Source organism: Muntiacus reevesi, chromosome 1 (assembly GCF_963930625.1).
Source record: "Muntiacus reevesi chromosome 1, mMunRee1.1, whole genome shotgun sequence".
In the NCBI taxonomy this organism is placed as follows: domain Eukaryota; kingdom Metazoa; phylum Chordata; class Mammalia; order Artiodactyla; family Cervidae; genus Muntiacus; species Muntiacus reevesi.
This window is the reverse complement of record NC_089249.1, coordinates 50,624,745-50,650,347: the sequence shown is the minus strand read 5'-3', so window position 1 is coordinate 50,650,347 and position 25,603 is coordinate 50,624,745. Positions and strand designations below refer to the sequence as shown.

At 44.4% G+C, this 25,603-nt stretch overlaps 1 pseudogene; it reads right to left on the bottom strand.

Annotated features, from left to right (window-relative positions):
• Positions 1–16,398: 16,398 nt before the first annotated feature.
• Positions 16,399–17,383, bottom strand: LOC136160204 (vacuolar protein sorting-associated protein 29 pseudogene; annotated as a pseudogene).
• Positions 17,384–25,603: the final 8,220 nt, after the last annotated feature.

Below are 25,603 nucleotides of genomic sequence, written 5' to 3'. Positions count from 1 at the left end.
GGAGGTGTTATTCAAGCTGGGCCTTGAAGGATGGGAAGTATGTCATCAAATAGACAGAATAGGGGAAGGTGGGGAAGATATGTCAGGCAGCAAGAAAAGACTAAGGAATGAAAATACAGCACCTCTGTTCAATCCAGTTTGGCAGCAAATGGCCCTTTCCTCTGGGCTAGGAGTGCTCTTAGCATATCTGTTGGACTGTTGCCTTTTCCACACAGGTGGTCCACCAGTCTCCCTGCCTACCTGCTGCTCCCCCAGGGTGGGTGTATCTGTTGATACCAGGCATCCAGTGAGCTGGGTCAGCCACGCCCATCTGGTGCCAGACTTAAATGACCTGGGGAAGATCTGTGCTCTGCAAATACATTAGTTTCTCTGCACTTGGATTTTTATTTTGCTTTCTTCCCATTTATTTTTCTAGCAGACTTCCTTTTGTAAAGATTAAGTGAAGAAAGCTTATCCACAGCTGAGCCAACAGTTGGGAGAGCAGAGCACCCAGGAGGGTGACCAGTATTTCCACTGAAGATTGGAGATCAAGGGGTGGAATGAAAGCACACAAAATGCAAACACTTTTCTTCTGAATTCTCTCTGCTTGCCTAGTTGATTCATTGTCTAAACAAGAGTTGGGTGTTCATAGACTCCAGTACTATTTCTATGAGTGAGATAGTCTGCAGCATAATTATCTATGGGGCCCCCTATTCGTTCTGCTGTGTTGGAATCACTTGGAGTGGAGCCCAAATGTTTTCATCTTTTAACTTTTTTCCTTTGATTAAAAAAAATTTATTGAGTTACAACTCACTTGTGATAGTATGCACCCACTTTGTGTGCACAGTTCAATGAATTTTGACAAAAATATACACTGTGTAATCAAAATTTCCACCACTGCAAAAAATGAGGTTATTACCTCATGCCCCTTTGCAGTCAATTGCTATCATCCTCATCCACAGTCAACCACTGATCTGCTTTCTGTCAAGAGACATTAGTTTTGCCTACTCTAGAATTTCACATAAATGGCAATCACGGAAAATATATTCTTTTGTCTTTTTTTTCTTTTTTTGCACTGCATAATTCTTTTGAGGTTCATCTATTTTGTTATAGGTATCAATATTTTGTTCCCTTTTATTTCTGAGTAGTCGTCTATGATATGGATACACTATAATTTATCTACTCACTTATTAATGGACATTTGGTTGTTTCTAGATTTGGTTAACTTAAATAAAGCTGTTGTGATCATTAATGGACAGTTATTTATGCAGACATATGTTTTCATATGTTTCATATTTTATGCTACAGTGTCTTTTAAGAGATAAAAATCTAGAATTGGAATTGTTAAGTCATATACAAAATGCATGTGTATATATGTATATATACACATATACACAAATATTTAACAATAAGAAACTGTCAAATTGTTTTCCAAAGTGGTTGTACTATTTTTTATTCTCATCAGCAGTATGTGAGAGGTTCAGATGTTTCACATCCTTGCTAACACTTGGTATTTTTAGCCTTTTTTTGTTGTTGTTGTTGCACTGGGTCTTTGTTGCTGTGCATAGGCTTTCTCTAGTTGCGGTGCAGAGGCTTCTCATTGCCATGGCTTCTCTTGTCACTTCTCTTAGAGCATGGGCTCTAAGGCACATGGGCTTCACTAGTTGTGGCTTGCAGGCTCTAGAGCCCAGGATCATTGGTTGTGGCTTGTGGGATCAGTTGCCCCGCAGCATGTGGGATCTTCCCAGACGAGGAATTGAACCCATGTCCCTTACATTACAAGGCAGATTCTTAACCTCTGGAACATCAGGGAAGCCCCTGTGGGAAGAATTCAAGTTCTTTAGTATGTATGGGGCTATTCAAACATTCTATTTCTTTGGCTATCCATTTTGGTAACTTGCCTTTCTTGTAGGCAAAATGACCTCCCAAAGATGTCTTAGTCTTAATCACCAAAACCTGTGAATGTGTTAACTTATAGCCACATTAAATATGTGATAAAATTAAGAATCTTGAATCACAAGAGTCTTTGTAAGAGGGAGGTGAGAATGTCAGAGAGGAGATGTGACAACGGAAGCAGAGGTCATGGTGAGCCAATGGCTACCTGGTAGCCAGAGGGCATGGAGAAGGCAACGGCACCCCACTCCAGTACTCTTGCCTGGAAAATCCCATGGACGGAGGAGCCTGGTAGGCTGCGGTCCATGGGGTCTCGAAGAGTCAGACACGACTGAGCAACGTCACTTTCACTTTTCACTTTCATGCATGAGAGAAGGAAATGGCAACCCACTCCAGTGTTCTTGCCTGGAGAATCCCAGGGATGGGGGAGCCTGGTGGGCTGCTGTCTATGGGGTCGCACAGAGTCGGACATGACTGAAGCGACTTAGCAGCAACAGCAATGTTTCCTCTTGTTTTTCTTTTACTAGATTCTTAAGATGAAAGCTTAGGTTAATGACTTTGGACCTTTCTGCTTTTTTCATGTAAGCACTTAAAACTCTAAAATTTTGCTGTTTTTAAAGTTTTATAAAGCACTCTTTTTCTGCATCCCACAAATTTCGTTTTCATTTTCACTCAGAGCAAAATATTTTGCAATTTCCCTGTTACTTCTAAATCTTTCCATTATTGATTTATAATTAAATTCCTTTGTGGTCAGAGAATATATGAGTTCAATCTTCTTTCATTTACTGAAATGTTTGGGACTTTATATGGTCCAATCTACAGTCTGTTTTTCTTGTTAAGATTTTTTTTTTAATGTGGACCACTTTTTTAAAAGTCTTTATTGAATTTGTTACAAACATTGCTTCTGTTGTATGTTCTGCTTTTTTTGGCCATAAGGCATGTGGGATCTTAGCCCCCTGACCAGGGGTTGACCCACACTCCTGCATTGGAAGGCAAAGTCCCAACCACTGGACCTCCAGGGAATTCCCTGCAGTTAGTTTTGATGACTATTTCACATGCAAGTGCCTGACAGCCACTCCAGCTTTTTCACCGTTAGTTTGCATGTGTGGTAGGCAGAATAATAGCTCCCAAAACGTCCATATCCCACCCTGAGAACCTGCGAATATGTTACCTTACATGGCAAAAGAGACTTTACTGGTGCCATTAAAATTATGACATTGAGATGGGAAGAGTGTCTTGGATTATCCAAGTGTGTTCAGTCTAACCACATGGTTCCTAAATGCAGAGAACTTCCCCTGGCTCTGGGCAATGGAGATATGACTACAGAAGAATGGTCAGAGTAGTGTAACTTGAGAAGGACTAGACCTACTTTATTTGCTTTGGAGACAGAGAAAGAAAGAATTCCTTGTTGGTCCAGTGGTTAGGACTCTGGCTTCCACTGCTGGGGCCCGGGGTTCAGTCTGTGGTCAGGGAACTAAGATGCCACAAGCTGCATGGTGTGGCCAAAAAAAAGATGATAGAAGAAGAGGCCATGAGCCCAGGAATGTGGGTGGTCTCTAGAAAAGGCATGGTAACTGATTCTACCCTAAAGCTTTCAGAAAGGAACGCAGCCATGCTGAAGCCTTGATTTCAGCCCAGTGAGACCCATGTTGAATTTCTAACAGAACCGTAAGATAATACATTTGAATGGCTTAAGCCACTCCATTTATGATCATTTGTTATGACAGACACAGAAAACAAATACAGCAAGTTACATTTCATCCCATCCTTTAAATTTATCTGTGTCTTTACATTAAAGTGTTTTTTCTTTTAGATAACATTTAGTGGTGAAAATATAGTATCTAAAAGGAAAGTTTTACTGGGTGGGATTAAAGCAGATAAACACTGCAGAATTTTAAAAATCAGTAAAACTAAAAGCTGAAGCAACAGAAACTGCTCAAGCTAATTGATATTATTCCATGGGTCACCAAGTTCTCTATTTTTTTTTTTTTACCCTCAATCTTTTTTTCCCTCTGAGCTTTGTGAGGATGGTTTCACCTCTAGGAGTTCCACTTAGTTATTTTTTTCTGTCTTTCATTTCTCACCTCATTATGTTTATGTTTTTCTCCTAATTTGGGTCTCATTTTCCTACTTCCTCAGATATCTAGTCATTGTTTATTCTATACTGGACTTTTAAATTTCTTTCTTTCTTTTTTTTATTGAAGTGTAATTGCTTTGCAAGTGTTGTATTAATTTCCACTGTAGAATATGCTGGACATTTTGAACGTGACTTTGTTGAGTGCAGAATTTTGTTATTTTCTTTTGAAGAGTGTTGGGCTCTGCTTTTGTAAGTCTTTAAATTATCTGTGGACCCACTTGATCCTTTCAAGACTAGTTTGTAAGCTTTTTTTTAAGGCAACTCTTGGGCTAATTTATCCCTCTGGTTTTTCCAGTGGTCATGTATGGATGTGAGAGCGGAACTATAAAGAAAGCTGAGCGCCAAAGAATTGATGCTTTTGAACTGTGGTGTTGGAGAAGACTCTTGAGAGTCCCTTGGACTGCAAGGAGATCCAACAAGTCCATCCTAAAGGAGATCAGTCCTGGGTGTTCATTGGAAGGACTGATGCTAAAGCTGAAGCTCCAGTACTTTGGCCACCTGATGTGAAGAGCTGACTCATTGGAAAAGACCCTGATGCTGGGAAAGATTGAGGGCAGGAGGAGAACGGGATGACAGAAGATGAGATGGTTGGATGGCATCACCCACTCAATGGACATGGGTTTGGGTGAGCTCTGGGAGTTGGTGATGGACACAGAGGCCTGGTGTGCTGTGGTTCATGGGGCCTCAAACAGTCGGACATGACTGAGCGACTGAACTCTAATCTCTTCCATCCTATGTGAGCCCTGTGAATGGTCCAGCTTAACCACCCACCCTATCCCAATCATTATTTATTGAGTCTTACAGAGTTTTACCATATTCGTGTGCAGTTCAGTGTTTAGCATCAGACCCAAGAAGGGCTCTCTGTGGATTCCTGGAGCTCTTTCTTCATATAACTCCTTCTCTGACTCTGCTTTGTAAATTCCAGCCGCCTCAGCCTCCCTAAGTGTCTATGTCCTCAGCTCAGAGACACTCACGCTCTGCTCTGCTCCCTGCTCCCTGAACGGCAATCTTTTTTAAAAAACTTTTTGTTTAGCTGTAGTTGCCATGCTGTACATTACATTGCCAAGACTTAACTTACCTTGTAACTGAATGTTTGTACTTCTGTCTACAATTTCCCATCTCTGGCAACCACCTGTCTGTACCTATGAGGGTTTTTTTAATTTTTTTTTTTTAAGTTAGATCATGCAGTATTTGATTTTGTCTTCCTGATTCATTTAACTTAGCATAATGCACTCCAAGTCCATTCATGTTGTCACAAATGGCAAACTTTCATTCTTTTTTATAGGTGAGTAATATTCATATATCTCACATCTTCTTTATTCATCTGTTCACAGGCAGTTAGGTTTTTTTCCATATCTTGACTACTGTGAATAATGCTGCAATGAACATGGGGGTGCATAAAAATTTTTTTAATTGGAATATACTGTGCCAGTTTCTGCTGTAGAACAGTGCAAAGCAGCTGTATTTATACACACATCCCCTACCGCTTGAGCCTGCCTCCCACTCTGCATTGCAATCTTGAATGTTCCTCCCGGAAGTCACAAGCCAGGGCGATCGGGGCTCACCTAGTTTGCATTCCTTTTCTTAAGAGCCATCGCCCTGTGCTGCTGCTTTTCCAATGTCTGAAAATTGGTTTTCAAATACATGTGTATACTGGAATGTAACAATTCTCTAGCCGTTGATAGAAGGAGGACAATTGCAGTCATAGTTCTTGGCTTTTGGCCAGTTTTTTTGTGGCCAGGAGCCAAGAAGTACATTTTTAACAAGCACCCCAGGTGATTCTGATGCACCTTAATGTGGAGAGCTCCTGGGCTAGCAAGCAACAAAAGGAATGCCTCTGTGGTTCACAGGACACCTTCACCTTCATGTTTGTTATCATTTCATCCTCCCACCCTCCCTCTGGGAAAGGCAGGCAGGGATTCCCGTTCCTCTTTCAGGACACGCATGTTGAAGCCCGAGGAAGTCATGGAAATGGTTGGGAGGAATGAGAGAGACACCAGTGAGCAATTATGGGTAGTCATAGGGAAGAATCCAGTCATAGAAAAGGGTACTTACCTCCTTGAGCCTCAGATCTTTCTCTTTTTAAACGAAATCCTACGGACAGGGGAGCCTAGTGGGCTACAGTCCATGGGGTCGCAAAGAGTCAGATGCAACTGAGCACACACACGCACCCAGTTACAGGGCTGCTTCTGGTTTCTGGACAGCCCACTCTCATTTCTTGGGAGTGGACTTTTGCTTTGCTTGATTGGCTCTTGCTACTTAAAACTGCAAAAGAAAAAAAAAGACAGGCAGGACACCAGGTTAAATTGTGTGTGTACGTTTCTACGCATATGCAATGCATAATCAACAATACAATGTTTCAACATTGAGATCAGTTCAGGAAGACTTCCTGGAGGAGGTGAGATTCTAGAACCTGTCTCTTAGCTATGACGTGTGTGCAGGTAAGATTAGAATTCGAGGGTAACATGATGGCAGCAGGAAGGATACTGACAAGGGCTTTGATGCCCAGCGAACAGTGGGGGATTCAGTTTTTCTGGCCCAGGATATGAATTTTTGCCTTTCTTATCCCTCAGCAACCTGACAAGGGCAGAAGGCATTGCCACCTCTGTCCACAGGGTGAGGAGCAGAGGGGATCCTCTCACTTCAGCGCAGAAGACCCACACAGATTTCACACCTGGCTCTGACTGGACAGCCTGCCAGAGGGGCAGGTAGGGGTGGGGAGGAAACAGTGGCTGTGTCTGCTGCTACCCACAAGATTCAGGGTATGCCAGACCACTAATGAGGGCACTCAGGAGCACTTTGTTCAACCCTCTACCTCTGGATTCCATGCAAACCTGAACTTGGGCACACATGTGCTTCTTATGCACTGTTGCCAGGAATGGGAAGAAATCGAGCTATAAGCCTACGGGGAAGTAAAGCAAACATGGCCTCTCCCCGTGACCTTTTGGGTCTGTTTTCACTGGCATTTGCCTTATTGTTATTTAATAACAGTGTTGATAATCCTAGCCAGCATTTGCCTTTCACTCTCTGGGCCTGGGTTTTCTTAACTATAAAGTGGGAATAATAACTGAATCTCCATCATAAGTTGTAAGGGTATTATAAGGCTAAATAAATAGTGCATGATATGTGCAATCACTAATGTATTTATTTTATTTGACTTTCAGGAATAGTAAGCCAGACATGGACATTTTTCAGATGTGGCAAATGAGGCTCAGAGAGGGCAAGTAGTTTTTCTGAAGTTACACAACCAATGTTGTCAGAACTAGGACTGGAACCCAGGTTTCCTGTTCTAAGCCCCTATTCCTTTTCCTCGGCACTGCATATTCAGACATCCTGACAGGTTGTGGAAAGAACACTTTGAGGGATGGTCAGCAGTGACCCTATACTTGTGTGTGCATGCTAAGTCACTTTAGTCCTGTCTGACTCTTTGCCACCCTATGGTCTGTAGTCCACCAGGCTCCTCCGTCCATGGGACTCTCCAGGCAAGAATACTGGAGTGAGTTGCCATGCCCTTCTCCGGGGGATCTTCCTGACCCAGGGATCAAGCCCTAGTCTCTTGTATCTCCTGCATAGGCAAGCGATTCTTTACTACTAGTGCCACCTGGGAAACCCCGACCTTATTCTTGTATGTGTGTTTAAATGAGATAAACCATCAGAGTACTCAGAACCATGTCTGGCGCAGGGCATATGCCCGGTAAGATCAGTTTTACTTTAATAAAGCTTGTGTGAATACCGTAATAAGTATAGCAATGCCATACCATGAGCAGAGTACTTTGACAGATACACAAGCTTATTCTATCCTCACAAAAAGTATTTGTATTAACCCCATTTTATAGAAAAGGGTGCAGGGGCACATGGGAATAACTTAGGCTATTCCCAAGGCTAGCAGATGACGGAGCCCAGTGCCCCACTCAGGCCAGGCTGCCCTGGATTTCCTGTCAGGGCTTCTTTCAAGTGCGGCCCAGGGAGTGGTGTTTCCGGGTCTCACATAGTGAATGTCAGTGGGTGGGATGCAGTTCATGGCCTGGGCCCAGAGGGAATCTCCAAGGCCCTCCTGCAGTCAGGATTTGGGCTGTAGGAGCCCTAGTCAGCCTCATTGCCCCCAATGGATCAGCCCATCCCTTCCAATCCTTCCGGCCATTCCAAAGGCATCCCAAGCTTTCTGGCCTAAACAGAGCCCCACATCCCTCCTCCCAAGATGCTGTTTCCTTGGGGTGTCTCTGGATTTAGGGATGAAAAAAGAACATGAGTTCTGGAAAAGGCAGACATGGGTTTGATCCCTCATTCTGCCCCTTCTACCCAGGCGACCTTGGGGAAATCAGTCACTTTCTCTGAGTCTCCATTCTTCACCTGTACGTGGGTCTCAGGCAGGTGCTGTGGTTCCTCCACGTCAGACTCTTAGAGATGTTCCAGAAAGCCGTCTGGTTCCAGGACACCTGCCGTAGGGGAAATGCTGCCTCGTTGAGGAGCAGGAGCGGTGAAGGATTCCCTGGGGTCTGGCACCTGGCGAGTCGCTTTCTTGCCACATGCCCCCACCCCCATCCGTGGAGGGGTCAGTAGCGGCACTGCTTGAGACCGCACCTGTGGTTGTCCTTTATGAACTGTAAGTGGTGAACACACTGTTCGAGGAGCAAGTGCAGGTTCAAGCAGGACCTGAGGGACCAGCCGAAGGTGGGAACACCCCTTCACCTCTGTGCCCTCATCTGCAGCCCCAACATATGGCCCGCCTTGAATGTGGAGGTCAGAAGGTTCCATGACAGACTCTCAGAGATGTGTCAGAAAGCCCTGTAGTGAGAAGGGCACAGAGAGAATTATCTTCTGTCTTTGAGGGGGGTGTGCATGCAGTGGGGTGTGCATGCAGTGGGGTGTCACTGAGAACATTTGAGAAGCTTCCAGCTGGAGCCACAGCTCTGAGAACGCTGGCTACTGGTTCTGACCCTTCTCTCTGACCCTGAGAAGCCCATGAGCTGGGGGCAAGGTCTTCTCTCCTCCGGACCTCAGAAGTCCCGAGTGGAGTCAGGGTGGAGGTGGACTCACTAGATCAAGGAGAAAGAAGGTTCTGGGAGCTCACGTACCCGAGGACACCCTCCCCCCTCAAGCCCAAGCACCCCACCATGTCATCCCTGATCATCAGACTCTGCCCCAAATTTCCCAGGACGGACAAGTCTCTGCACCACAACATGGTTGTCTAATACCAGAATGACAACATGGCTAGGAAGATTCTTCCTTTCTACAGATATTTGTTTGTTTGGCTATGCCAAGTCTTAGTTGCAGCATGGGGGATCTCAGTCTTCATTGTAGCATGCAAACTCTTAGTTGCAGCATGTGGGATTTAGTTCCCTGACCAGGGATTGAACCCGGGCCCCCTGTGTTGGGAGTGCAGAGTCTTAGCCACTGAACCACCAGGGAAATCCAAAGAAGATTCTTCTTATGTTGAGCTGTGATCTGCCTTCCTTAACCTTTCTCCCATGGATCAGATTCAACCCTCTGAAGTCTCATTATACCAGCCAATATCTTCTAGCTCTGCCTTCCCAGGAAGAGGAGGAGATGAGAGAGAGGGAGGAGGGAGTAAAGGACCTGCAAACTGCCTGAGATTTTTCATATAGCATTGTCTCCACCTCTCACAGAAGCTGTGGGTGTCACGTTTGACAAATTGTTTCAAAATATTCTCTTTTTCTGATTGCTGCCAACTCTTCTTCACCCCCTCCCCACCCACTGACACTGCTCTGAGAATGACCCAGGAAGTGGGAAGCAATCATAGCACCTCACCCCCTGGGGCTTCTCCAGTTTGAATGACAATATTTAGCAGTTTTCACCTTTTTATCATTTTTAATAATTTTTTCAGAAGAATCATTTTTTATCAAACAGACTCTTACATGGGAATTGGATGGATGAATGGAGAGGTAGGTATTTAGATAAAATGGGAGTGATGTGGTTATGTAGGAGTACTATAGAGCCGGACTACAAGGTTCAAGTCCTTGCCCTGTTGTTTACTAGTAACTGGCCTGGAGCAAGTCACTTAACCTCTCAGCGCCTCAATTTCCTAATCTGCAAATGAGTGTAATGGTTAAAACCCATCTTATAGGAATATTGTGACAACTGAATGAGTTATTGCATCTAGAGCCTTAAGAGAACCCCTAGCATAGTGAGTATCTGCCACGATGATGGTGATGGTGGTGATGATGTGATGGTGATGACGGTGATGATCATTATGATGGTGTGATAATGGTGGTAATGGTGATGATGATGGTGGTGATGATGGTGAAGATGATGATGGTGATGGCAATAATGAAGATGATTACTAATGGCTGAACTTGGGGAGGCTCTCCCTTCCTCCAACCATTGTAATTCTTGAAACATTGAAGATTCTGGGAATGCTGCTTGTAGACAATTTATCTAGCTCATTTTCTCATTTGATAAGAGACCTCTAGAGGGTCACATGATGGAGTGTTGTAGAATAAACCCAGATCTTGATCTGAGGTCTCCTGCCTCCTGGACTTTGCAATTCTCAGAGGTCTTTCTGCATGTGCCAAGCTGTGGACCTGAGGCAAGGCCAGAGACAAAGATTCAGCTTCACCCAGCAGCCAGCAGGTCTGACCTTGGCTGAGCAGTGCTGCTCCCCATTCGCCCAAGGGTGGGTCCCAGAGGGCTTCTGCTGACAAAGTAGCAACTTCAGGCCTCTTTAAGTAAGGATGGAGAGTGAAAGGTGGGGAGGAGGTGAATGAAGGCAATGAGCTGTGAAGCTTAATTCACACTTAGACCTGGTCTTAAGAGATTAGGCTACGAGTTGTCACATTGTATTTACAAGGTGCAGTGATTAATTGACAGATGAGTCCAGAGACCAGGCTTTCTCTGCCCCCTCTCCCCTCTCGCACTCTGAAACAGGAGAGGAATTGTCTCCACAGACGGTTCCAGGCAGGGGTGCCCCTCTGAAGTTTATGTTGCATCTCCAAGATGACAGAGCAGAGAGGTCTTTAGTTTTTATCAAAACCAAACGAACTGTGTCCCTTACATCAAGTGACAACCTTCACTTATTCGTTTAACACAGTTATTGAGCAACTGTTGTGTAAGTTCGGAAGGGCCACCTTCATAAGCATGTGACCTGTGCAGTCATACAGGGAGGGTCTCATGCTCAGAAAGACCCACATTTGATTTGATGGTCTGCTGTCAGAACCTTGAAGTCGTTACTCATTTTATCTCGACAGGGCTGTTATGTGAGGTTGTAGGGAAGTCGGGCACAGGAGAGCCTGCACACAGCCAGCAAACGTGTCCCATCCCTTCCTCCTACTCCAGTGCAGCCTTCCTGATGCCCTGTGAGTGGAGAACTCCGAGGGACACCCACGTGAGCACAGCATAGGGAGACTCGCATCAGCACAGGGAGGGGTGTGGGGTCCCCGACTGATGGGTGGGTCACTCAGAGGCCGGGGGAGGCCATAGCACTTCCAACCCAGAGCTTGCTCTGTGCACAGAAAGAAGGCAGTGACATTCAGAGAAACACAAATAACCGAGGAACCCCATCACGTCCTTTCCTACTGATGTCACATCCTTATTAACCAGCAGTGATGCTGAAAATGGTGACACGGAGGGAAAGGAAAAGACAGAGCAGCCGCCAGCTCCTTGTCCTCACAGCCCTGCCTGAGTCATCAGTGACCCCAGGCAGAGTGTGGGGGTGGAGCTGCAAGTGAAGAGAGAGACATCCCAGTTCATGCAGCTTTCCCACTGCACCCAGAAGAGTGAAACACACGTGAACCAGCTGGCAACTGTGTGATTTTGGTGATTCCACATAGGAGTCAAATGCTCATATTTCCATTTAAAATTTTCATGGTATGACATAAAGATGAATGGAAATTCGTAATGATCATTTAAATTTATGTTTTTAACCTTTTAGCTTAGGATGGCATTAAATAGCAAAGAAAAATACTATGACAAACTATACTTCAATAAAAAATTTTTAATAAACTATAATGGAAAGGAATCTTAAAAGAGTATATATAGATACATATTCTTTTTAAGAATATGTATTTATTCCTAAATATAGATGTATTCTTTTTCAGATTCTTTTCCATTATATATGTATATGTATATATATATATATATAAAACTGAATCACTTTGCTATACACCAGAAACGAATACAACATTATAAATTAACTACAGTTCCAAAAATTATTTTTGATATGGACCATTTTTAGTCTTTATTGAATTTGTTACAGTATTGCTTATGCTTTGGTTTTTTGGCTGTGAGGCATGTAGGGGTCTTAGCACCCCAGCCAGGGATTGAACCTGCACCCTGTGCATTGGAAGGTGAAGTCTTAACCACTGGACCACCAGGGAAGTATTCACCCTCCAATCTTTTTTTAAATGCTATGACAAGTCAAGACAGAAAACACAGAAGAAAAGGAAAAGCTGTCTGTTTTACTGTCTCTAAAGGCATTTTTTCCTGCTTTTTGAACAGGGCGCTGCCTTTTCATTTTGTGTGGGGCCCACACATTACATAGTAGCCCTAGGGATGAGGCACCAGGGATCCAGGATCAACAAAATACAGTCCCTGTCCTCATAAAGCCTACTAGTCTAGTGAGAGAAGCACAGGTGAAATGAATGATCCTAGAAATACATCATCATAAGCTGATCAGTGGACTTTCCAGGTGGCTCTAGTGGTAAAGAACCTGCCTGCCAATGCAGGAAACATAAGAGACACAGGTTCGATCCCTGGTCTGGGAGGATCCGTTGCAGGCGGGCATGGCAACCCACTCCAGTTTTCCTGCCTGGAGAATCCCATGGACAGAGGAGACTAGCGGGCTACAGTCCATAGTGTCACAAAGAGTCAGACACGACTGAAGTAACTTAGCACGCATGCATACAAGCTGACCAATGCTAAGTAAAAAAAAATCAGAAGATTACCTCAGGGAACATAGTAGCAGGACCTAAACTAGCCTGGGGGTCAGAGGAAGTGATGTTTGAACAGAGATGTGAGGCATAAGCAGGTCCAGATAGAGGGGACAGTGTGTGCAAAGGCCCTGAGGCAGGACAGAGGCTGGCATCCCAGGAAAAGAAGGCCACTTGACTGGACATGGTCCAGTCTTATAAGTCCCATTGAGGAAATGATCTTTATCCTAGGAGTTATGGAAAGCCATTAAGAATCTGAATAGCGGACTTCCCTGGTCCAATGGTTAAGACTGCACTTCCATCCCAGTGGGTGTGGGTTCTAACCCTGGCCAGGGAACTAAGATCTTGCCTGCTGTGTGGCATGGCCAAAAAATTAAAATTAAAACACATAAACAAACAGAAGAATCTAAATAGGATTCCTGGTACATGCAGACACAGAAAGAATCTAAGTAAGAGAGTAATGGGGTCAAATCTGCATTGTTGTTTTTTTAAATTTTTTTTTTAAAAAATGAAAAGTTCCTTCTTGGTTACAATGTAATGCTATCAAATTTATATTTTAAGGCAGGGCAAAAAAAATAACAGAGAGAACATAAAATTCTCTCTGTGTGTTTGAGCCTCCCCGTCATGTACATTACCCATTAACCAGAACCTTGAAAACACGGGAGTGCCTTCTTAGCTGTGAAGATCATTTTTTTCCTTTCTTCTGTCACTAGCAATGTAACTTCTTAAAAGAAGAGCATTCTTTCCCAGCTCTGCAGGGAGTCAGGCAGAGCTGACCCCCTCTTTGTATGTGCTGGACTATGCATCCTTGGTGAGCTTTATGTAAAACATCAGTATGTCATTTTGATGTGTGATCGTTTGTCTCAAAAACATGTATGACTGTGCCTTCTGCTTCTAACAGCAGAACAGTTCTTGGAGCTTTCTGATAATCTGCTCCCTGGATTATAATTCTCAGTTTGACTCAAATAAAATTCCCTTTTTCTTCTTCTTCTTAACTTGGTAATTAATTGACTTTTCATCAACAGATAGAACAACCTGAAAGGAGCAAGACTAGTTAAAAAGGAGGCTATTGCAATAATCCAGGTGAGAGATGATGGTGTCTTAGGCTGCAGTGGGGAGAGAGGGTTGAGTGGGTTTCAGAGGCAAGGAGGAAGAAAAGTGATGGAGTGAATGGAGGGGGGCAAGAAGAGAGGAGAATGGACATCGGAAATGACCCCTAAGCTTCTGCTCCTAGCCACTGTGTGGGTGGTGAGGTCATTTACGAGACATGTATTAGTGATAGAGGCCAAGTTTGGAGAGTGGAGAAAGGGTGAGAGAGAAGTTTAGGAGTTTTCCTTTATGTTCAGTTAAGTTTCCTTTGGAACATCCTGACAGAGTAACGAGAATACCATTGGCATCTTCATTCAGAGCCCAGAAGTGAGGTTTGGAGTTCTCAGCTAATAAAAACTACACCCATGCCAGAGGCTGGAATAGACAGCCGCACAAAGACTTGCAAATAATGTTCACCGCAGCATTATTCATAACAACCCCAAAATGAAACAAACCAAATGTGCTTCGCTTGTGAATAGATGAACAAACTGTGGGTATGCACCCTCCGGAATACTACTTGTCAACAAAAAGAAACACTACGGTTACATGGAACAACATGGATAAATCTCAAAAATAGTACGCTTAGGGAAAGAAATCAGATATAAAAGAGTACATATGCCTAATTCAATTTACATGACATGCTAGAACAGGCAAAACTAATCTTTACTGATAGGAATCAGATCAGTGACTGCCTGGAGCAGAGAGGGGCGTGAATTGACTGCAAAGTGATGGGGATGGGGGCATGGGTTTTGTGAGAGTAATGGGTCTGCTTGGTGCCATGATTGTGGTGGTGGTTACACGGCTGTATGCGTGTCAAGACTCTCAGAACTGTACGTGGAAATGTGTGAATTTTACTGCCTGTAACTTTAAACCTTAAAAAAAAAATTTTAAAACTGAAGCCATGAGTATAGATAAGATTCACTGAGTGGAAAGGATAGAGTGAGAAGAAAAGAGAACAGTGGAGTGGGTGACTGATAATTTCACCAACGGTTAACACGTGTCCTTACATCTTGCACATGAGAAAAATGAGGTTCAGAGAAGTGGAGTACCTTCCCCGAGGCCACACAGTACTAGGGAGGAAAGCTGGGGCTTGAACCCAGAGCCATCAACCAGGCCTGGGCCATGTTGAGCCCTGTCACCAAGCAAGAAGAAGGCCCCTAACTCATATTCTTTGAGGTGCAGGTGTCGGTGAGCTGGTTTGAGGTGTTCCTCTTACCTGATCTGTAAAAGTAAAGATACCTGTTACCCACCCACACACGCACAACAGCTCAAAAAGGGGTAACAGAGGAAGCACAGGGGAACTGCTGGTCCACGGTGATTCCGGAATCCGCTGGGCTCATGTTGCATGTTCCCTGCCTAGATTTCAAGACCTGAGAACAATTCCACATCTGTTGGCTCGACGCTCTGCTCTTGGGGTCATCTTTCCACTGAAAGGCAGCTAAGTCGTTCTCTCAGCTTTTTCCTGCCAGTAGAATTTGGGAGATCTTACAGCCTCCTTCCACTTTGCATTCTCATTGCCCTGACGGTCCAGTCAGGCAGTGCTTTTGCTGAATAGGCTTTTGTCAAGACTGTACATCTGGGACTTCCCTGGTGGTCCAGGGGTTGGGACTTTGCTTTCTAATGCAGGGGATGTGAGTTTGATCCCTGGTCTGGGAGCCAAGGCCCCACATGCCTCTTGATCAAAAAACCAAATCATAAAACAGAAGCAATATTGTAACAAACTCAACAAAGACTTAAATAAAACATACTGTGTGTGTCTTCCCTGGATTTCAACAGGGGCTCACCTCACCTGTCGAAAGCCACACCCCAGATCTTTGTGAGATAAGCACTCCCTCCCTTCAGCCCCAGCTGAGGTCACCAAGGGCTGACCCCCTCTGGCTGCCTTGAGGCCCTGCGTTTGGACTAAGAAGCTCTGGTTCTGGGAGGTACACCCCCAGTCTCCCAAAGCAGCCCTTTGAGTGATTCAATGCTGCTGTGATGCTTTGAGCTCCATGAGGTTTTTTTTTTTCCTTAATTATTTTTTGTATTTCTTTTTGACTGTGCTGGGTCCTTGTTGCTGCGCTGGCTTTCTCTAGTTGCAATGAGGCAGGAGCTACTCTTCCTTGCAGTGCGTGGGCTTCTCATTGTGGTGGCTTCTCTGGTTGCGGTGCACCTGCTCTGGGGCACGCTGGCTTCAGTAGTTGGGGCACACGGCCCCTAGAGTGCTGGCTCAGTAGTTGAGGCACGTGGGCTTAGCTGCTCTTCAGCCTGTGGGATCTTCCCAGCCCAGGGATCGAGCTGGTGTCCCCACTTTGGCAGGTGGATTCTTATCCACTGCGCCACCAAGGAAGTTCTTCGTGAGGTTTTAAGGGAAAATTGTACACTTTCTGCTTTTCCTCTAGACAGCTCCTCTCTATTCCATCTTCCTGGAGGTCGTTTCTTTCTTTTTCTTTTAATAAATGAAAGGTAGCTGTTTATTACTGGAGAAGAGAAAAATGTATACAAGAAAGTCTAGATTCTTCCTCTTCATGCACTACTGGTAATAAAGTTCCAAATATCAACTATGAAGATATTTACAAGGATAAATTTTTCTTAACATGTGACCATTTACTGTGTGGTGAACATTTTTTCACAGAAATCATATACTTAAACTAAATATAATCTTATAGTTTACAAGAAGCTCCAACATTGTATTAACAGAAGACAATATATTTTACTGCAAAATATTATAAAAGTGATACAATTTTGTGGCTCTTAAATGTTTAATTACTTGAGTTGAACAGTGGAATGAAAAAAAAAAAAAGCCCAGCAGAAAAATCAACAGAACAGGCCTGGCTTTAAGATTTTTTGTATTTGATTCGTTCTACTTTCACATCATCTCCAATTAGCTGATACACATAAGTGACAACTGTAGAAGCCTGGATATCCAACAACGCAAGTGAAGGAATAATGTTTGTTTCCGAGGCATTATATGTTCCAGTGGCAGGACCTGGATTAATGTAGAATTTATTTTCATGCTCAAATGCTTCAAATTTATGTGTATGTCCTGAAATAAGAATGTCCACATCAAACTGCCTCTGCAATAGGGCTAGGCTGGCCATATCTCCCCATGAAATAACTTGATGTCCATGGATCAAACCAATTTTGAACTGCCCAACAGTCACAACTTTCTGCTCTGGATAATTCAGATTCTCATCGAAGTCTCCTCTCACAATATGAACATCACCAGCCAGAGTCTTGAGAGAGTCGTAACTCTCTTTGGTGCAAAGGTTTCCAGTGCAGAGAATGTGCTGAATCTTCCCTGGCACCAGCAGTTTTTTGAACTTAGCTGGCAAACTGTTGCACCGATGTGGGATGTGCAAGTCTCCTAATACCAACATCAATCTGTGCACAGCCATCCTGTCACTGGGCTTCGCTCAGTCACCACCTGGAGGTCGTTTCTTAACGTTCGCATCTTGTGCCATGTCGGGAGGCTGAAAATTCTCAAAATCCTCAAGTCCTCCTTCTCCCTCCATGGCTTTTTAAACCAGCTTCTGCTTGGGAATCTCCTGGTGGTCCAGTGGTTAAGGCTTCACGCTCTTATTGCCGAGGGCTTGGGTTCAATTCCCAGCTGGGGAACTGAGATCCCAGCCGTGTGGCACGGCCAAAAAATATACATAAATAAATTTTTTAAAAAACCAAACAGCTTCTCTTCCATTAATCTCTCTCGTCTCACATTTTAGTAGGAAAAAACAGGAAGCAACCTGCAACCCTCGTTCCCCTCCACTCTGTTAACCAGTGTATCACTTACCCTTTCTGTTTTCCACGTACCTGCTAGGAGACAGTTTTTCTAAGCTCTTTGCCGCTGTTCAGCAAGGGTCTCCTTCTTTCAGCTGCTCATAGTAAACCCTTCACTTCCATTGAGGCCTGTCTGGCAAGTGCTGGAAGCCTGTAGTTCCAACAGGCTCTTTGAGGATCCAAGCCTCTGTCTGTCAGGCTCCTCAGAACTCTTCCAGCCTCTGCCCTCTGCACCCCACATTTTTATGGATTTGTTAGAGCAGTGCCCCATTTCCATTACTGAAATCTGTACTAGTTATCACTGTGTAATAATTTAACCACAAACTAAAAAGCTTAAAACAGCACACATGTTATCTTTTTTAAAAATCTTATTTTATTTATTTATTTAGCTGCACTGGGTCTTAGCTGCGACATGCAGGATCTAGTTCCCCGACCAGGGATCGAACCTGGGGCTTCCTGCATTGGGAGCTCTGAGTCTTAGCCCCCAGACCACCAGGGAAGTCCCCATGTTTATTATCTTGCAGCTGGTGAAGAGCAGATATGCTGGCAGGAAGGAACTGCAGTGAGATGTCCAGAGACAGAAAGAAAACATATTCATGGTTTCCAGGGGCCAGGAGGGAAGGATGAGGATGACTCCTGATGGGTACAGGATTTCTTTTTGGTGTGATAAAAATATTTTGAGACTGTTGAGGATGGTTGCCGACTTTATGACTATACTAAAAATCTTTATGGTATGTAGATTATAGCTCAATTAAAAACAAAAGGGTGCTGGCCAGGTTTGGGTTCTATACTCCAACAACAAAAAATATTTTAAAAAAATGCTTAAGTAAACTAAAACTGAAATTAATTTCAATAATATATTTATTTAACTCAGTGTATGCAAAGTATTATCATTTCAACTTGTAATCCTGTACAAAATGATTAATGAGGTCCTTGAAAAAATTATTTTTTTCATACTAAGTCCTAGAGGTTTTGTGTGCATTTTACGCTTACAGCACATTTCATTGTGGATACTAAATTTTTATTGGAAATACATGGCCTGTATTTAGTTTCACCACATTCACACTGAAAATTCAAGTTGTCTCACCCATGTTTTTTTCTGATAACTGAAAGGAGGGAGTATCAACTTTTTCTCTTTTTTTTTAACTGGAATACAGTTGCTCTACACGGCTGTATCAGTTTCTACTTAATAGCAAAGCGAATCAGCCACACACATACATACATCCCCTCTTTTTTGTATTTCCTTCCCACCTTGGTCACATAGAGCGCTGAGTTATACAGTGGGCTTTCATTAGTTACCTGTTTTATACATAATATACCAACAGTGTATATGTATCAATCCCAACCTCCCAGTTCATCCCTCACACACACCCCCAACCTGATCCGGCTTGGCACCCATACATTCCATACATTTGTTTTCTACGTCTGTCTCTATTTCTGCTTTGCCAATGAGATCATCTATACCAGCTTTTTTAGATTCCACATATATGCATTAATATACGATATGTGTTTTTCTCTTTCTGAGTTAGTTCACTCCGTGTGACAGTCTGGTTCATCTGCAACCGACTCTTAAATCGATTTTTACTGAAAATTAAGCACATTAAGAGTTGAGTCGGTTCCTCAGCTGCACACACAGGTCGCCTTTCTAATGCTCCACGCCCACTTGTGACCAGCGGGCACCAGGGAGTAAGCCTCTGCTGTCTGGGCTCTCTCCAGTTCCCCCCACTGACTTGGGCCCCAGGAAACCGGGTCTTGTCCTCCAGTCACCCCCGGCGGTGGGATTTCAGAATTTGCTGGGCTAGTGAGATGGGAAGGAGCGTGGACAGCATGGGTGGGAGACCGCTGGGGTGAGAAAAGACCACTTAGGGGTGGGGTGGGGGAGCTTGGGGGGAGGAGCATTTCACATTTGATTTATTGTGTCAGAATGATTTGGTTGTTAAATAAGCACCTTAAGGGATTATTTGACATTTCATACTTTTAAATTTTTATAAATTAAATTCTTTCCCCTAGGCTAGGTTTTTCCAAGCTTCAGATCTCTGGCTGGAATTGGCCCGATTTGCATAATCCCACCTCTGATATTTAGTCCCACCCCTTAGGCTTCCCTTTTTTGCTGGTCCAGTAGGGAAGGCTCTCTCCTGGGCATTCATTCACCTTCCTGGGTCTTCCCACTGTGGGCAGTCACCTGCTCCAGCCTCCCCTTCCCTGGGGCCGAGCCGGGAGAGAAGCTGGGATAATCTGCCCTGAGCTATTTCGAGGATTAGTCTGCCGCCCAGTGCATAGCTACCACAGGGTGGGATTTCAGAGCTGGGGACGCTGGGCCAGGAACGGGGGTGCAGCTCCTGACATGCAGATCCACTCGGGGCGCTGGTCACCAGGCTCTGGGCTCTGGGCTAAAAGCACAGCCTGGAGTGTGGAGTTGAGCAGAAGGATGCAGGCAGCTTGCCGGGCTACAGGCTGGAGAGTCAGAGCCTGAGGTCTTAGGTCCTCAGTCTCTGCTCTGAAACAGACACACACACACACACACACAACCCTCTCCACACTCACACCCCTCTCTACACACACACATCCACATCCTCTCCTCCTCCTCACTTTCACACACCAGCCTCATCACAACTCTCACAGACTGGGTGGGTTCTTTTACATTTGTGGGAATCTTACTCCATAAAAAAATATATTTTCTGACCAAGTCGGTACACAGATGAAAATGTTAATACTCAAATATCTTCTTCAATCTTAAGTTCATTTTTCCCCTCTGATTCTTAATGAAAATACATTTGTGGTCTTCTGAAAGTGCTGTCTTACTGTGCGTGATGGGGGAAGTTGGCGCCACCTGTGGCTGGCTGCTGCCTGCCCCACTGTGTTCCCAGCTCTGGTCCTCCAAAGCTGCAGAGGAGGCTGGGATTGGGGGTGTCAGGAGAGCTATGAGGTCCCAAAGTGGGTCATTTGGGGGTCAGAGGGAGGCCTGAAAGCCCCCTGTTTGCTCCCTCTGAAAAAGGAGAGTTTCCTCAGCTGGGAGAACCTGGTGCCACCCAAAAAGAATGAGTTCATGGTTTCATGGAGTCCGTCCCACCCCCCAGATGCCACTGATGACAGACAAGTCTGAGCAAATCTGAGGGAGCCCAATTTTGGCATCAGAAAGAGATGGCTTCTTCTGAACCCACCAGCCACTGGACTTCTGGCTCAAGTCCTGACTGCCCACTGTGACACAGGCAGCCCTCTTCAGGAGTTGATACAATGGAGTGGGTGAGAGTGTCTACTAACAGGTGGCCCTGACTGAACTTGGACAAGTTCTTAAGTTTCTCGAAGCCTCATTTTCCTCCAAATGTACATAGGAATGATGGGAATATTTTCCTTACCAAATTTTTATAAGTATTAACTATTGTGTACCAACATTTGCTTTGCACCCAGGGAAACACTACACACTTTTTAGGAAGTAGGACTGTCATACGGTCCCATAACTTCATGCCAAATAGATGGAGAAACAATGGAAACAGTGACAGACTATTTTCTTGGGCTCCAAAATCACTGTGGATGGTGACTGCAGCCATGAAATTAGAAGACTTTGCTCCTTGAAAGAAAAGCTATGACAAACCTAGACAGCATATTAAAAAACAGAGACATCACTTTGCCTACAAAGGTCTGTCTAGTCAAAGCTATGGTTTTTCCAGTAGTCATGCTTGGATGTGAGAGCTGAACAACAAAAAAGGTTGAGCGCTGAAGAACTGATGCTGTTGAACTGTGGTGCTGGTGAAGATTCTTGAGAGTCCCTTGGACAGCAAGGAGATCAGACCAGTCAATCCTAAAGGAAATCAACTCTGAATATTCATTGGAAAGACTGATGCTGAAGCTGAAGCTCCAATACTTTGGCCACATGATGAGAAGAACTGACTCATTGGAAAAGACCCTGATGCTGGGAAAGATTGAAGGCAGGAGGAGTAGGGGACGACAGAGGATGAGATGGTTGTATGGCATCACTGACTCAACGGACATAAGTTTGAGCAAGGGAGACGGTGAAGGAAGCCTGGTGTGCTGCAATCCATGGGGTCGCAAAGATTCGGACATGACTGAGCAACTGAACAGCAACAGAACTGTCATACAAAACAAATAAACACAGAAGATCACCCACCTCTTCTCCTCAGGTCAGGTCCCTTGTCATAACTGAGGTTATAGATGTAAAGTACCAAGTGCATTGCCCAGCACAGAACAGGAGCTCAGAAAATGTACCCAGTACTGTGGTCTGGTTCCTATTTCTTTTCTAATCTTATCTCCAGCCACTTCACCTTGAACTTCACCAACACCAAACTGCTCACAGCCTAGTGTCACATGCCCCTCTGCACACTTTCTCACCTCCTGATCACTGTAACAGAAACTGGCTCATCTATAGATAGACTCTGTTTGCCAGCCTCCCTTGCACTTAGATGTGGCCACTTGAGCAGAGTCCTGCCAGTGGAAGATAAACAGGAGTGATCTGTGCTGCTGCCAGACCTGCTCCACCAAACCCTGCATGTGCTGTTCATATTCTTTCCCTTCCCAACCCCAGAAGCCCCTTGTTGAGGGCGGCAGACCCATAGATGGAAAGAACTCAGGCACCTGAATTAAAGCCTGAAGGAAAGCCCTCCGTGGATTTGGATGTCCCGTTGGTGAGAAGTGATGGGATTGTTTCCAGTTGCTGCAGTAGCCAGCCTTGCCTTGATGAATAGACTCCTACTGTCTCCTGGTCCTGGAATGCCTATAACCCCACCCTCCTTCCCTGGGGTCACTCCTGCTAATCCTTTAAGCTTCATGTCTGGCATCACATCCTCCAGAAACCCCTCTCTGAGCAAATATGAGCAAAGGTTAGGTGTCTCTAGCAGACACTGCACAGTTGAATACCGTCTTTCTATCCAACTGTTATCTAGTCGATAAGTTGTGTCTGACTCTTTGCAACCCCATGGACGATAGCCTGCCAGGCTCCTCTGTTCATGGGATTTCCCAAGCAAGAATACTGGAGTGGATAGCCATTTCTTTCTCCAGGAGATCTTCCCAACTCAGGGATTGAACCCACGTGCCCTGCATTGGCAGGCAAGTTCTGTATCACTGAGCCATCAGGGATAGAATCCTATTTTGTTCAGGTAAGTAATATCCCCAGTTACAAAGACTCATATCCCAAGTCTCCTTTGCAGCTGGCCAAGGTCATGTGGTCTAGACCTGGTCAATAAGATGTAAGAGAAAGTTGCTGGTTGGAGATTCTTAGGGAATTTTTGTTAAAAAGAAGTAGATTGGGCTCATGTCTGTATTTTACCTTTTTGCTTCCTTTCTTCCCCTAGTGCTTGGACAGCATTTCTCATGCCCCAGCCTTGTCTGTCAGTTTAATTTTTTAGAGTGAGGTGATAGCCATACAAACTGACCATTTTAAAGTGAACAGCTCCTAACACAGCACTGTAAATCAACTATATCCCAATAAAAATTATATTAAAAAAGAAAGCAAAAAAAATTTTAACCATCATGCAGTCAATGATACAGCCTTGCTTTACTCTTTATCACCTAAATTTGTAAAATATGGCCTTGTGTTGTTTTTCATCTGTGTCTCTCATTTCCCAGTCAGGCCATTAAATTCTTTCTCACTCCCCAAACCATCGAACAAAATGCCTTGTAGATGTGCTTGTAATAAAGATTCAATAAATGTAAAACAAATTAAAGTGAAGAGTTCAGTGGCATTTAATGCACACACAATGCTGTGAAACCCCTCCTTCTGTGTAGCTCTGTAACCTTTCATCACCCCCAATCAAAAAATCCCCCATTAGGCAGGGCATCCCAGGTGACTCAGTGGTAAGAACAGAGACTCAGGTTCGATCCCTGGGTGGGGAAGCTCACTTGGGGGAGGGCATGGCAACCCACTCCAGTATTCTTGCCTGGAGAATCCCATGGACAGAGGAGCCTGGCGGGTTATAGTACATGGGGTCGCAAAGAGTCAGACACGGCTGAGCACACTCGTACCCTATAGCAGACGTTTCACATTACCCCTCCCCCTCATTCTTGGAAACAACCAACCTGCATCGACTTTTTTGGATATTTTGTGTGAATGTAATTACATGATGAGTCACCAGCGGCAGGTATTAAGACGACATTCAGTTTTTCTTTATCCTCAGCATTATCATTACAGCTCAAGTGGCTGAGGTTAAATGTCTTTGCAATCCAGCTCCTAGGAAAACTTTGAAATGAAGTACGGGATAGCCAGTCGGCTAGATGAGGTAAATGAGGTAGAGAACTTGGACGAAGTGAGGGTAAGCGATCTGGAGGGTGAACTGGCTGCTCGGGGCTGGGTATGCTGTCTTGCAGCACTTTTGTGAGAAGATAGCCGGGTTTGATGTGTGAAATATGTGCACACCTATCACAGATCACAGAGCTCTTAGACATCCTTTCTCTCCTGTGCTCAACCCTTAACCCCAGTTTATAAATGTGGCAGCTGAGGATCCATGGGTCCCTCTTTGAAGGATACCTTAACCCGAACAGTCATTGCTCAGGTGGAGTGAGGAGGAAATGAGCTTGCAGATTGTTTAATCAAAAACACGATGCCATAGAGTGGCTTAAACAGCTTAAATTTATTTTTCACAGTTCCGGAGGTTCCGAAGACCAAGATCAAGGTACCGGCCAGTTTGGTTCCTGGAGAGTGCCCTTTTCCCGTTTGTCTGTGTCCTTAGTGTTGCAGAGAGACAGAGTATCTCTTCTCATCAGGGCTGTCTCCCCTCATGAGAGCCCCACTCTCCTGACCTCATCTGCCCCAAATTACCTCCCAAAGGCCTGGCCCAAATGCTGTCACCTTAGGGGTTAGAATGTTAATGTATTGGAGGGGCTGCACATTTGGTCTATAATACAGGTGCAAACCCATCTCTTTCCCATCATTGGTGGGAACAGTATGCTGCAGCCTGCAAATCATTGGGGTTGGACACGACTGAGTGACTTCACTTTCACTTTTCACTTTCATGCATTGGAGAAGGAAATGCAACCCACTCCAGTGTTCTTGTCTGGAGAATCCCAGGGACAGAGGAGCCTGGTGGGCTGCCGTCTATGGGGTCGCACAGAGTCGGACACGACTGAAGCGACTTAGCAGCAGCAGCAGCAAAAAAGACATCTCATCCTAACTTTCTCCCAGGGAAGGATGCAAAGATGGGTAGGGAAGGAGGACAAAATTCTGAGAGTAATTGGAAGAGAGTAGAGAGAAAATTGTGCCAGGTCCAGCAAAAAATATATATATAAAACGCTTAATCCTGAATTTCAAATAAACAAAAATGATTTTTTTTTTAATGTAAGCATGCCCCATGCTTAGCTTGGGACATACTTGTACTAAAAATAAAAATAAAAAACTTTTTTTTTTCGTCTAAAATTCAAATGACCTTGGCATCTTCTGTTTTCATCTGGCAACCCTAAAAGAGAGGGGAGGAGAATTCTGAGGCAAGTCAACGGACCCCAGGAGGGACTATTACAGGATCTTTGCACTGATGCCGCTTCTATGTATTTAACTTTTTAAATCTTTAAAAAGGCCTTTTTTCTTGTCTAAACAAAGACATATCATAAAATCTACCATTTTAACCATTTCTCAGTGTACAGTGCAGTGGCATTACATACATTCACCTCGTCGTTCAACCATCATAAATATCCAGAACTCTGTCATCGTCCCAAACCGACATGTGAAAGGAAACCAGAGCCACACAGTCATTAAAGTGGTAAAAAGCAGATTTTATTCGGGACTTGGCAACAGGGGAAAAGAGAGGTCATTAGAGACCCGGGGTCAATTCCAAATACAGCAGAGAAGCGGGGACTTCTGGACAAACAGCAGGGTAGGGGGGGATGGGATGGATAGATTACTTAAGAGCTACGAGTAATT